At 45.8% G+C, this 11,279-nt stretch overlaps 1 pseudogene; it reads left to right on the top strand.

Moving 5' to 3' along the window:
* The first annotated feature begins 6,624 nt into the window (after positions 1-6,624).
* LOC139273894 (putative nuclease HARBI1 pseudogene) lies at positions 6,625-7,278 on the top strand (annotated as a pseudogene).
* The last annotated feature ends 4,001 nt before the right edge of the window (positions 7,279-11,279 follow it).

The raw sequence follows: 11,279 nt of genomic DNA, 5'->3' as shown, positions 1-11,279 counted from the left end.
GCCGTAAGGGCCATATCTAACTCCCTCTTGAATATATCCAATGAACTGGCATCAACAACTCTCTGTGGCAGGGAATTCCACAGGAGTGAAGAAGTTTCTCATCTCAGTCCTAAATGGCCTACCCCTTATCCTAAGACTGTGTCCCCTGCTTCTGGACTTCCCCAACATTGGGAACATTCTACCCGCATCTAACCTGTCCCGTTCCGTCAGGATCTTACATGTTTCAATGAGATCCCCTCTCATCCTTCTAAACTCCAATGTATAAAGGCCCAGTTGATCCAGTCTCTCCTCATATGTCAGTCCTGCCATCCTGGGAATCAGTCTGGTGAACTTCGCTGCACTCCCTCAATAGCAAGAACATCCTTCCTCAGATTCAAAGAGTATAGGTTCAAGTCCTACTCCAGAGATTTGAACACACAATCCAAGCTGGCATTTCAGTGCAGTACTGAGTGAGTGCTACACTGTTGGAGGTGCCATCTTTTAGATGAGACGAAAATTTCAGGTGGGTATAAAAAATCCTATGGCACTATTGGAAGAAAAGGAGGGGTATTTTCCTGGCCAATATTTATCCCTCAACCAACATAGTGAACACATATTATCTGGTCATTATCTCTGCTGTTTGTGAGACCTTGCTGTGGGCAAATTGCTCCATTTCCTTCATTACAACAGTGACTACACTTCAAAAGTTCTGCATTGGTTGTAAAGTGGTCTGCACAGAGCAGGATTAAACAAGAGTGCACTTAAACAGTGTTTTATTTGGAAAGAGTGGGATTTTGGAGAAGAGGGAAGGAGTTGCTGCTTTTTGCCTACACGACTTGCAGTGCTTTGTGTTACAGGTAGATATGTAATTTCATTGTCCATAACTTAATCTAGATAAATTAAGTAGTCAAGAAATTAAATTGTAAACTATGTTACTTTAATACAAATTTAACTAAATAGAACAAGGTCATATCGGGATGGCAGTGCAGGTGGTGTGCCGCACCTGCAGCATGTGGGAGTTTTTGGAGAGCATTGTGATCCTGGACAATGACGTTTTCAGTAAGTGCCTGCATCTTGAGGAACTTCAGCTCAGAGTTGATCCAGGAGGTAGTCACACCTGTTAGGTTAGGTAGTGGTACAGGTTTGGTTAGTGGTCAGGGACAGGAGGGTGTTACTGCAACTCAGGCAGGTGAGGGGACCCCAGGCATTTGTCCTTATCCAACAGGTATGAGGTTCTTGCTGTCTGTGTGGATGAGGGAAAAGCCTGCAGGATGGATGAGCAAGCTGACCATGGTGCAGGAGGCTATTCAAGTGGGGGGAGTGAAAGGGAATGTAGTTGTGGTAGGGGACAATATAGTCAGAGGGATAGATACTGTTCTCTGCAGCCACGACCTGGAGTTCCGACAGTTGTGTTGCCTGCTTGGTGCCAGGGTTAAAGACATCTCCACGCGGCTTGAGAAGTGGGAAGTGGAGGATCCAGTTGTTGTGGTCCATGTAGGAACCAATGACATAGGTAGAACTAGGAATGAGGTTCTGCTGAGAGAGTTTGAGGAGTTGGGGTCCAAATTAAAAAGCAGAACCTCAAAGATAATCTCTTAATTGTTACCTGGGCTACACGCCAATTGGCATAGGGATAAGCAGATTAAAAAGTTAAATGCTTGGCTGAAAGAGTGGTGTGGGAGGCAGGGATTTTGCTTTGCGGGTCAGTGGCATCAGTACTTGGGAAAGAGGAAATTGCTCCATTGGGACGGGCCCCACTTAAACCAGGCTGGAGCCAGTGTCCTGGCAAATCAAATAATTAGGGCAGTAGACAGGGCTTTAAATTAATGAAGAGTGGGGGACGGGGGGAGGATTCAGGAAAGAGTAAATTTAAAAGCAGCAAGAGAAATGTCAAGACTCTAGAGCAGAGCGGAGTTTTGAGTAAAAATAAGCAGAGTGACTCAGGAAGGGACAGAGTGAGTAACAAAGCTAACAGGGCATCATTGACTAAGGTGATAATCAAGGAAAAATAGAAAAAAGTCAAAGCTAAAGGCACTATACCTCAATGAACAAAGCATTCTCAACAAAATAGATGAATTAATAGCGCAGATAGAAATTAATAGTTTGATCTAATAGCGATTATGGAGACGTGGTTGCAAAGGTTGGGAAGTAAATATTCCAGGATACTTAACTTTTAGAAGAGATAGGCAAAATGGAAAAGGAGGAGGCGTGGCCCTGATAGAAGATGGGATAAAGATAGGAGGGAGAAAGGATCTTAGCTTGGAAAATCAAGAAATAGAATCAGTTTGGATGGAGCTAAGAAACAGCAAGGGACGGAAAACATTGGTGGGAGTTGTTTATAACCCGCAAACAGTCGTTGTAACGTCGGGCAGAGTATAAATCAGGAAATTAGAGGCGCATACAAGGGTAATACAGGTGTCATGGGGGACTTTAATCTACATATAGACTGGGAAAACCAAATTTGCCGTAATAGTATGGAGGATGAATTCATGGAAACAAGATAGTTTTCTAGATCAGTATGTTGAGGAACCAACTAGGGAACAGGCTATTTTAGATCTAGTATTGTACAATGAGAAAGTGTTAATTCATCACCTTATCGTAAAGGAGCCATTGGAGAAGAGTGACCATATGATAGAATTTTATATTTAGTTTGAAAGTGATTTATTCAAATTGGAAACTAGGGTCATGTATTTAAACAAAGCAAAATACATAGGTATGAGGGGCGAGTTGTTTAAGATAGATTGGGAAACTACATTAAAAGGTATGATGGTAGACCGGCAATTAAAGAACTAATACATAATTTACAACAAAAATACATTCCTGTAAGGCACAAAAACCCCACAGATGAAGTGGTCCAACTGTGGCTAACAAGAGAAGTTAAAGATAGTATTAGATCAAAGCAAAAGCTTCTATAGATATGTAAAGAGAAAAAGGTTAGTAAAGACAAACATAGGTCCCCTGCAGTCAGAATCAGGGGAAGTCATAACGGGGAACAAAGAAATGGCAGACCAATTGAACAAGTACTTTGGTTCGGTATTCACTAAGGAGGACACAAACAACCTTCCGGCTATAAAAGGGGTCAGAGGGTCTAGTAAGAAGGAGGAACTGAGGGAAATCCTTATTAGTCGGGAAATTGTGTGGGGGAAATTGATGGGATTGAAGGCCGATAAATCCCCAGGGCCTGATGGTCTGCATCCCAGAGTACTTAAGGAGGTGGCCTTGGAAATAGCGGATGCATTGACAGTCATTTTCCAACATTCTATAGACTCTGGATCAGTTCCTATGGAGTGGAGGGTAGCCAATGTAACCCCACTTTTTAAAAAAGGGAGAGAGTAAACAGGGAATTATAGACCGGTCAGCCTGACATCGGTAGTGGGTAAAATGATGGAATCAATTATTAGGAATGTTATAGCAGCGCATTTGGAAAGAGGTGACATGATAGGTCCAAGTCAGCATGGATTTGTGAAAGGGAAATCATGCTTGACAAATCTTCTGGAATTTTTTGAGGATGTTTCCAGTAGAGTGGACAAGAAACGTTTAAAATTCTGACGGGTTTAGACAGGTTAGATGCAGGAAGAATGTTCCCAATGTTGGGGAAGTCCAGAACCAGGGGTCACAGTCTAAGGATAAGGGGTATGCCATTTAGGACCGAGATGAGGAGAAACTTCTTCACCCAGAGAGTGGTGAACCTGTGGAATTCTCTACCACAGAAAATTGTTGAGGCCAATTCACTAAATATATTCAAAAAGGAGTTAGATGTAGTCCTTACTACTAGGGGGATCAAAGGGTATGGCGAGAAAGCAGGAATGAGGTACTGAAGTTGCATGTTCAGCCATGAACTCATTGAATGGCAGTGCAGGCTCGAAGGGCCGAATGGCCTACTCCTGCACCTATTTTCTATGTTTCTATGAAGAGACCTATAATGTTGCTAAAAGGAGCAGTAAGCCTGAGGTTTGGGAGGATTTTAGAATTCAGCAAAGGAGGACCAAGAAATTGATGAAGAGACAAATAGAATATGAGAGTAAACTAGCAAGAGACATAAAAACAGACTATAAAAGCTTCTGTAGGCATGTAAAAAGGAAAAGATTAGCAAAACTAAATGTGGGTCCCTTACAGGCTGAGGAGAAATTATAGTGGGGAATAAGGAAATGGCAGAGAAATTAAACAAATACTGTGTCTTTACGGAAGAAGATGCAAAAACCTCCCGAAAATATTAGCGAACCAAGGGTCTAACAAGAATGAGGAACTGAAATAAATTAGTATTAGAAAAAAAACTAGTACTGGAGAAATTAATGGGACTGAAAGCTGATAAATCCCCTGGAACTGATGGCTTACATCCTAGGGTTTTGAAAGAGGTGGCTATAGAGATAATGGATGTCATCTTCCAAAATTCCATCGATTCTAGAATGGTTCCCATGGATTGGAAGGTGGCAAATGTAACCCCAGTACTTAAGAAAGGAGAAAGAGAAAATGAGGGACTACAGATCAGTTAGCCTGACATCAGTAGAAGGGAAAATGCGAGAATTTATTATTAAGGACGTGGTAATAAGGCACTTAGAAAATAATAATAGGATTGGGCAGAGTTAACATGGATTTATGAAAGGGAAATCATGTTTGATGAGGTTGTAACTAGCAGAATAAATAAGGGGGAACCAGTGGATGTGGTGTATTTGGACCCCCGGCAACCAAATTTTAATTTGATTTTATGTTTTAAAGTTTAATTTGTTTTAATTGCCGATGTTTTTAGTGTCCTCCTCCACTTTTATAGGGGGCACTTGGAAAAAAAATTGATTTTAGTGCCCAAAAAAACCCCACAAAAAATACAAAAAAATACAAAAAAAAACACAAAAAAAGGGCAGTTGAAAAATGTTTGGAGTGTCCCCCAGATCGGGGAGCACGGATTAATGTTTTTGTTTCCTCCCAAAAGAGTTGTGGTGTATTTGGATTTTCAGAAGGCATTCAATAAGATGCCACATGAGGCTATTAAACAGAAGTAGGGCTCATGGGGTTGGGCGTAATATACTAGCATGGATTGAGGTTTTATTAATGGACAGCATACAGAGTAGGAATAAATGAGTTACTTTCAGGTAAGTGAGAGAGCGGGGTGGGGAGAAAGAGAGAGGGGGATTGGGGAGGAGAGAGTTTGGGGGAGGGAGAGAGAGGCAGTAACTAGTGAGGTACCGCAAAGATCGGTGCTTGGGCCTCAACTATTCACTATATATATATGTATATATATAAATTATTTGGATGTGGGGACCAAATGTAATATATCCAAGTTTGCAGATGATACAAAGTTAGGTGGGAATGTAAGTTGTGAGGAGGATGCAAAGAGGCTTCATGGGGATATAGACAGGCTAAGTGAGTGGGCAAGAACATGGCAAATGGAATATAATGTGGAGAAATGTGAAGTTATCCAACTTGTTAGGAAAAATAGAAAAGCAGAGTATTTTTTTAAATGGTGAGAATTTGGGAAATGTTGATGTTCAGAGGGACCTTGGTGTCCTTGTACACGAGTCACTGAAAGTTAAAATGCAGGTACAGCAAGGAATTAATAAAGTAAATTGTATGTTGGCTTTATTACAAGAGGATGTGAGTACGAGTAAATGGGGCTGAAATTCAGCGTCCCTGGAGGGACCGTTAACACGGGTTTTTGGTGGCCATTCGTAAAAATTGGCCAGCTGCCACAGTCAGGTATTTTTTCCCCCCCTGAGCCATATTCAGCTCGGCGGGGAGTTCCAGCCGTGTGGACTTTCGCCGGGGTGAATCAGTGGTAAAGGGATTCAGGCCGCCGTGATGTTATCAGGGTACGTGCTGCTGCTAGGCTTCCTCGCCACCCATTTTCAGCAGTTAAAAGGGAGGCTTTTTTTCGGCAGTGACCCCGCCAGGTTTTTGTGTTGGTCCACTTTGCCATGGAACACGACACTGCTGGACAAGGGCAATGGACTATCCCCGTGATTGTGGCCATTTTCTCAGAGAAGTTTAACTTCTGTTTTTTGGCTGCATTGAAGTTGCTGAGTGATGTTCAGAGGTTTTGTGAGACTTCTGAGGACTTTCACCTCTCAGTCTTTAGTGGAGGCTTGTAGGCCTCATTCTGTGCTCCAGAAGCTTACTTGGCAAGGTGCAGCCTGAAAAAGAGTGGGATCAGTGTTGGCAGAAGTACACCTGGTCAGATGCAGGGCAGCACGCAGGAGAAGGCATCGCCGTCAGCAAAGCCTAAAGAGGCAGCGGGCAAGGAAGGCAGCAGTCATGGCTGCCCAACAGAGAGAAGCGCCTGCAGATGTGCACAGACCTGCAGCTAGAGAGGGTGGCCAGGATTGAAATGGCGTCAGAAGGAGAGCGAGGTATGCTGCTGCTCCTCTCCCCTCCCCCCGCAACAAATAATGGGCCAAGAGCCTTGCCAGCAACCGCCTCCAGAGGCACCCGACATTCAGGTGGATCAGGGAGCTGGGCATCATCCAGCTGTCAGAGGAGGTGGCCAATGCAAATTTGGGGCATGGAGACCCGACCCTCAAAGGCTCTACAGACCTCAGTTTTCCTTCCTCCAGCTCAGCGATGAGCAATGAATGCCTGTGAAGGCTAAGATTTAAGAAAGATGTACTCGGGAAGCTCCACACTGTCCTGTGCGACAATCTCCAGCCTCACACAATGCTGACCATAGAGACCAAGGTCACCATTGCGTTGAATTTTTATGCCACGGGGTCTTTCCAGCCTGCCACTGCAGACATTGGCAACATTTCGCAATTCTCTGCACATCGGTGCATCCGGCATGTCACCGATGCACTCTACAGGAGAAGGGTGCAGTACATCTCCTTCCCCATGACAAGGGAGAAACCGATGGAGCGGCAGGCCAGATTTGCCCGAATTGCAGGCTTCCCGAGGGTGCAGGGTGCGATAGACTGCACACATGTTGGGCTGAGGGTGCCACTACATCACCCAGAGATCTTTGTGAACCGCAAGGGGTTCCACTCGCTGCATGTGCAGCTCGTCTGTGACCACCAGTGTCGGATCATGGATGTTGACGCGAGGTACCCAGGAAGCAGCCATGATTCATTCATTCTGTGCCAAACCAGTGTGCCCACCATCTTCGCTGGCTCCAACCAGGATTGTGGTTGGCTGCTTGGGGACAAGGGATATTTCCTCTCCACTTGGTTGCTCACTCCACTGCGGAACCCCAGGACAACGGCAGAGCGTGCATACAATGACGCTCATTGTGGCACCAGGTGCATCATCGAGCACTGCATAAGCATCCGTAAGCAGAGGTTCTGTTGCCTGGACCGGTCTGGTGGTGCCTTGCAGTAATCTCCTCAACAGGTCTCCATATTCGTCGTGGTCTGCTGCATGCTGCACAATCTGGCCATCATGAGGGGATAGCCGCTGAAGGTCGAGCCAGCAGTACCACCTGATGATGAGGAGGAAGAGGATCCCTGTCACCACTGAGCTAGGAGGCGTCGTTCCCAGCACAACCCTGCAAGGGAGGTGCACCACCATCTCATCGCTGCTCACTTCAGGTAATCCCATCCACACATGACCCTTCAGCTCCCACTTTCAATGGCCATCACAATGAGTGCCTTCACGCATAATTGCCCAATCCCAAATGAAAGACCTGGCCAGATATAAGTGGCAAAAATAAAGATTTATCAATGTACAAAAGCAAAATACTTCGGCTGCTGGAATCTGGAATAAAAATGAAAAATGCAAGAAATCTCAGCAGGTCAGGCAGCATCTGTGGCGAGAAAACTGAGTTAATGTTTCAGGTCGATGACCCTTCGTCAGAACTGGAGAGTATTTGAAAAGAACATATTCTTAACAAGCACTGAAAGGGGGAGGGGAAAAAAGAACAAAAGGGAAGGTCTGTGATAGAGTGGAAGACAGGAGAGATTAGAGAGATAAAAGGGATGATGGGCCAAATGAAATGGTAATGCCAGGAGTTAGAAAAACATTAGTCAAGATAGGGTGTGAATGGCGGGATAATGACCAGTTGCCATTAGAGACCAGAAGAAAAAAAGAAACAGGTTCGGGGGAGGGAAAAGAGAGCCAAAGATTGGCAGTGGTTACGCTCTGAAATTGTTGAATTCGATGTTGAGTCCAGAAAGCTGTAAAGTGCCTAAACAAGAGATGAGGTGCTGTTCCTTGAGCTTGCGTTGAGCTTTGCTGGAACAGTGTAGGAGACCGAGGACAGAGAGGTCAGAGTGGGAATGGAATGGCGAATTAAAGTGACAGGTGACCGGAAGCCCAGAGTCACACTTGCGGATTGAACGGAGGTGCTCTGCAAAGCGGTCACCTAATCTACGCTTGGTCTCCCCAAGAGGAGTCCACATCGTGAGCAGTGAATACAGTATATTAATTGAAAGAAGTACAAGTAAATCACTGTTTCAGCTGGAAGGAGTATTTGAGGCCCTGGATAGTGGGAAGGGAGGAGTTAAAAGGGCAGGTGTTGCACCTCCTGCGTTTACACTGAAAGGTGCCGTCGCAAGGGGAGGGGGTGCTGAGGGTGACTGCGGAATGGACTAGGGTGTCACCGAGGGAACGGTTATCAACATATTCCAGTCTGTGCAAAAACACATCAACAAAAAGACTCCCATCAACTAACCCCAATAAACATGTCTTACCCCTGTGCATGTCCTCATAACATCTCTTAAGCACACCTAGCCTCACACTATGCATAAGTTTCTCCCCTGTGGCTGCATCATGTGTCTGGGAGCTACAGCTGTCCTTCTAGGACACCCTCGAACACCTTTGGGCCTGGAAGGGTCGGGTGCCAACTGGCCAGCACTCTCCTGGGAAGTGCTGTCTAGCTTGGCTTGGGTGGAACCATTCATGGAGGCACTGGTGGAGTGGGAGGTCTGGGGCCAGGAATACTGTGATCCTGAGAGAGCACGTCATCATGATCCTGGACTGAGGAGCTTGCACCACACCCCGGGGGCAGTACCTTACCACCACCACCAAGCTGAGGGAGGTCAGGTTGGTGTGGTGGCGCGACACCGGAAGGTCCCCCGCAACCCGTGTTGGACCCAGCCGTGACTGAGGTGTCTGGTAGCATCGAGCTGAGACTGCATGAGAGCAGCTAGTGTCTCAAATTCATCAGAGATGGCAGCATTTTAATGCTCCATGGCAGCACTAAGACGCTCCATGGCCTGCTGCCCAAAGAACATAAGAGCATTCTAAGTTTCCAGGGCCACGGCCATCCTCTCCAATCCAGCACTGATGCGATTGTTCGCTTGCGCCTGTGCTGAAATGGCAGCTGCTACATCACCTGCAGGTTGCGGCATCACAGCTGGATCTGCACAGTCACTCTGGGAATCCACCATTGCCTGCACACTGGCAATGATGGGCTCCATTATGTGCATAGAGCTGTCGACTATGCGGGAGGCGGACTCCTCCACACTCCTCACCACTTCTGACAGGCTCTCTGGCACCCTTGTCAGTGCCCCCAACATCTTGGAATGCATGTCCTCCACCCTTCTTTCATAAACCCCAATAGTGATGGGCTCGTCTGAGTCCTCTTCAGCAGAACTCCCATGCGCACTCGCCCCCCGGAGAGGTGGCACCTGTGGTTGCCTAGCCCCGTTACCCTGCTGCAGCCTGCTAGTTCCCGGTGCAATACCCAGTGCCACCCCACATACCACGTCAACTACAGCACACCACGCACTCCCACCAGTATCTGAGCTGGTGCGTGTGGGTGGAAGCCGTGACGCGCTTGTGCCATCTGTGTCCTCCTCCTCATCAGTTGTCTGATGAGTTAACGGCACAAATGTAAATAAATGGGTACGCTCTGATTGCCATTACAGAGATGTGGTCGCAAGGTGACCAAGGCTGGGAACTAAATATTATGGGGTATTTGTCATTTGGTCAGGATAGGCAGAAATGAAAAAAGAGGTGAGGTAGCCCTGTTAATAAAGGATGAGATCAGTGCAGTAGTAAGAAATGATAGTGGCTCAGAAGATCAAGATTTGGAATCAGTTTGGGTGGGGATAAGAAGTAATGATAAAGAAGTCACTGGTGGGAGTGGTCTACAGGCCCCCAAACAGTAATCACTTTGTGGCACAGAGTATAAATCAAGAAATAATAGAGGCTTGTAAGAAAGGTACAGCAATAATGATGGGCAATTTTAATCTTCATAATTATTGGACAAATCAAATTGGCAAAGGTAACCTTGAGGAAGAGTTCATGGAGTGTATGCGGGATGGTTTCTTGGAACAATACGTTGTGGAACCAACCAGCGAGCAGACTATTTTAGACCTGGTAGTGTGTAACGAATCTGGATTAATTAATGATCTTGTAGTGAAGGATCCTCTTGGGATGAGTGATCATAACGTGAGAAAGCTAGGTCGCAAACGAGCATCCTGAACTTAAATAAAGGTAATTACAAAGGTATTAAGGCAGAGTTGGTTAAAGTGGACTGGGAAAATATATTAAAGGGTAATAAACGCAGTGGCAAACATTTAAGGAGAGATTTCATAACTCTCAGTAAAGATTTATTTCAGTGAGAAAAAAAGATGCTAAGAGAAGGATGAACCATCCTTGGCTAACTAAGGAAGTAAAGGCTGGTATCAAATTGAAAAGGCATACAATGTTGCGAAGCACCGTGGAAGGCCAGAGAATTGGGACATTTTTAGAAATCAGCAAAGGACGACTAAAAAAATGATAAAGACGGAGAAGATGGCATACCTTCTCATGGTATATCAGTCATTGAAAGTTGGCATGCAGGTACAGCAGGCGGTGAAGAAGGCAAATGGCATGTTGGCTTTCATAGCGAGAGGATTTGAGTATAGGAGCAGGGAGGTCTTACTGCAGTTGTACAGGGCCTTGGTGAGGCCTCATCTTGAATATTGTGTACAGTTTTTGTAGTGTCCTTACACCTTACTATAGAATTACACGAGGCATGTACTGCAGACAAGGTCACTACGTGATCTGAACCTTTATTCCCAGGACCAAGAAGTGCTGACCCTGCATGGGACCTCCCTTTATATGACCAGGTGAGGAGTATCTCCCACAAGTTCACCCCCTGTGATCAAGGTGTGCATTACTCAGGTGTATACAGTGTACAGTGTTGTTACATAAAGGTTACAGTTATGTGAAGGTTACAAACACGACATCACCTCCCCCCAACGTCTTTGTGTCAAAGATTAAGTCTTTCAGGCGGTCGACGCTCTCTCGTGGAGCGCCGCAGTTGGGGCTCTGGTGGTTGGACCTTGGCATGCATTTCTGTTGCCTGGGGTGATTCCGGCCTGTCCGGGCTGGCCGCAGGGACTGTGCATGCTGGTGAATGTCCTTGTTGCTCGTTCACTGGCAGTGGTGTG

The sequence above is a fragment of the Pristiophorus japonicus genome, chromosome 9 (genome assembly GCF_044704955.1).
Source record: "Pristiophorus japonicus isolate sPriJap1 chromosome 9, sPriJap1.hap1, whole genome shotgun sequence".
NCBI classification, from domain to species: domain Eukaryota; kingdom Metazoa; phylum Chordata; class Chondrichthyes; family Pristiophoridae; genus Pristiophorus; species Pristiophorus japonicus.
The sequence above is the reverse complement of the archived record's forward strand: the minus strand, read 5'-3'. Positions and strand labels throughout refer to the sequence as shown.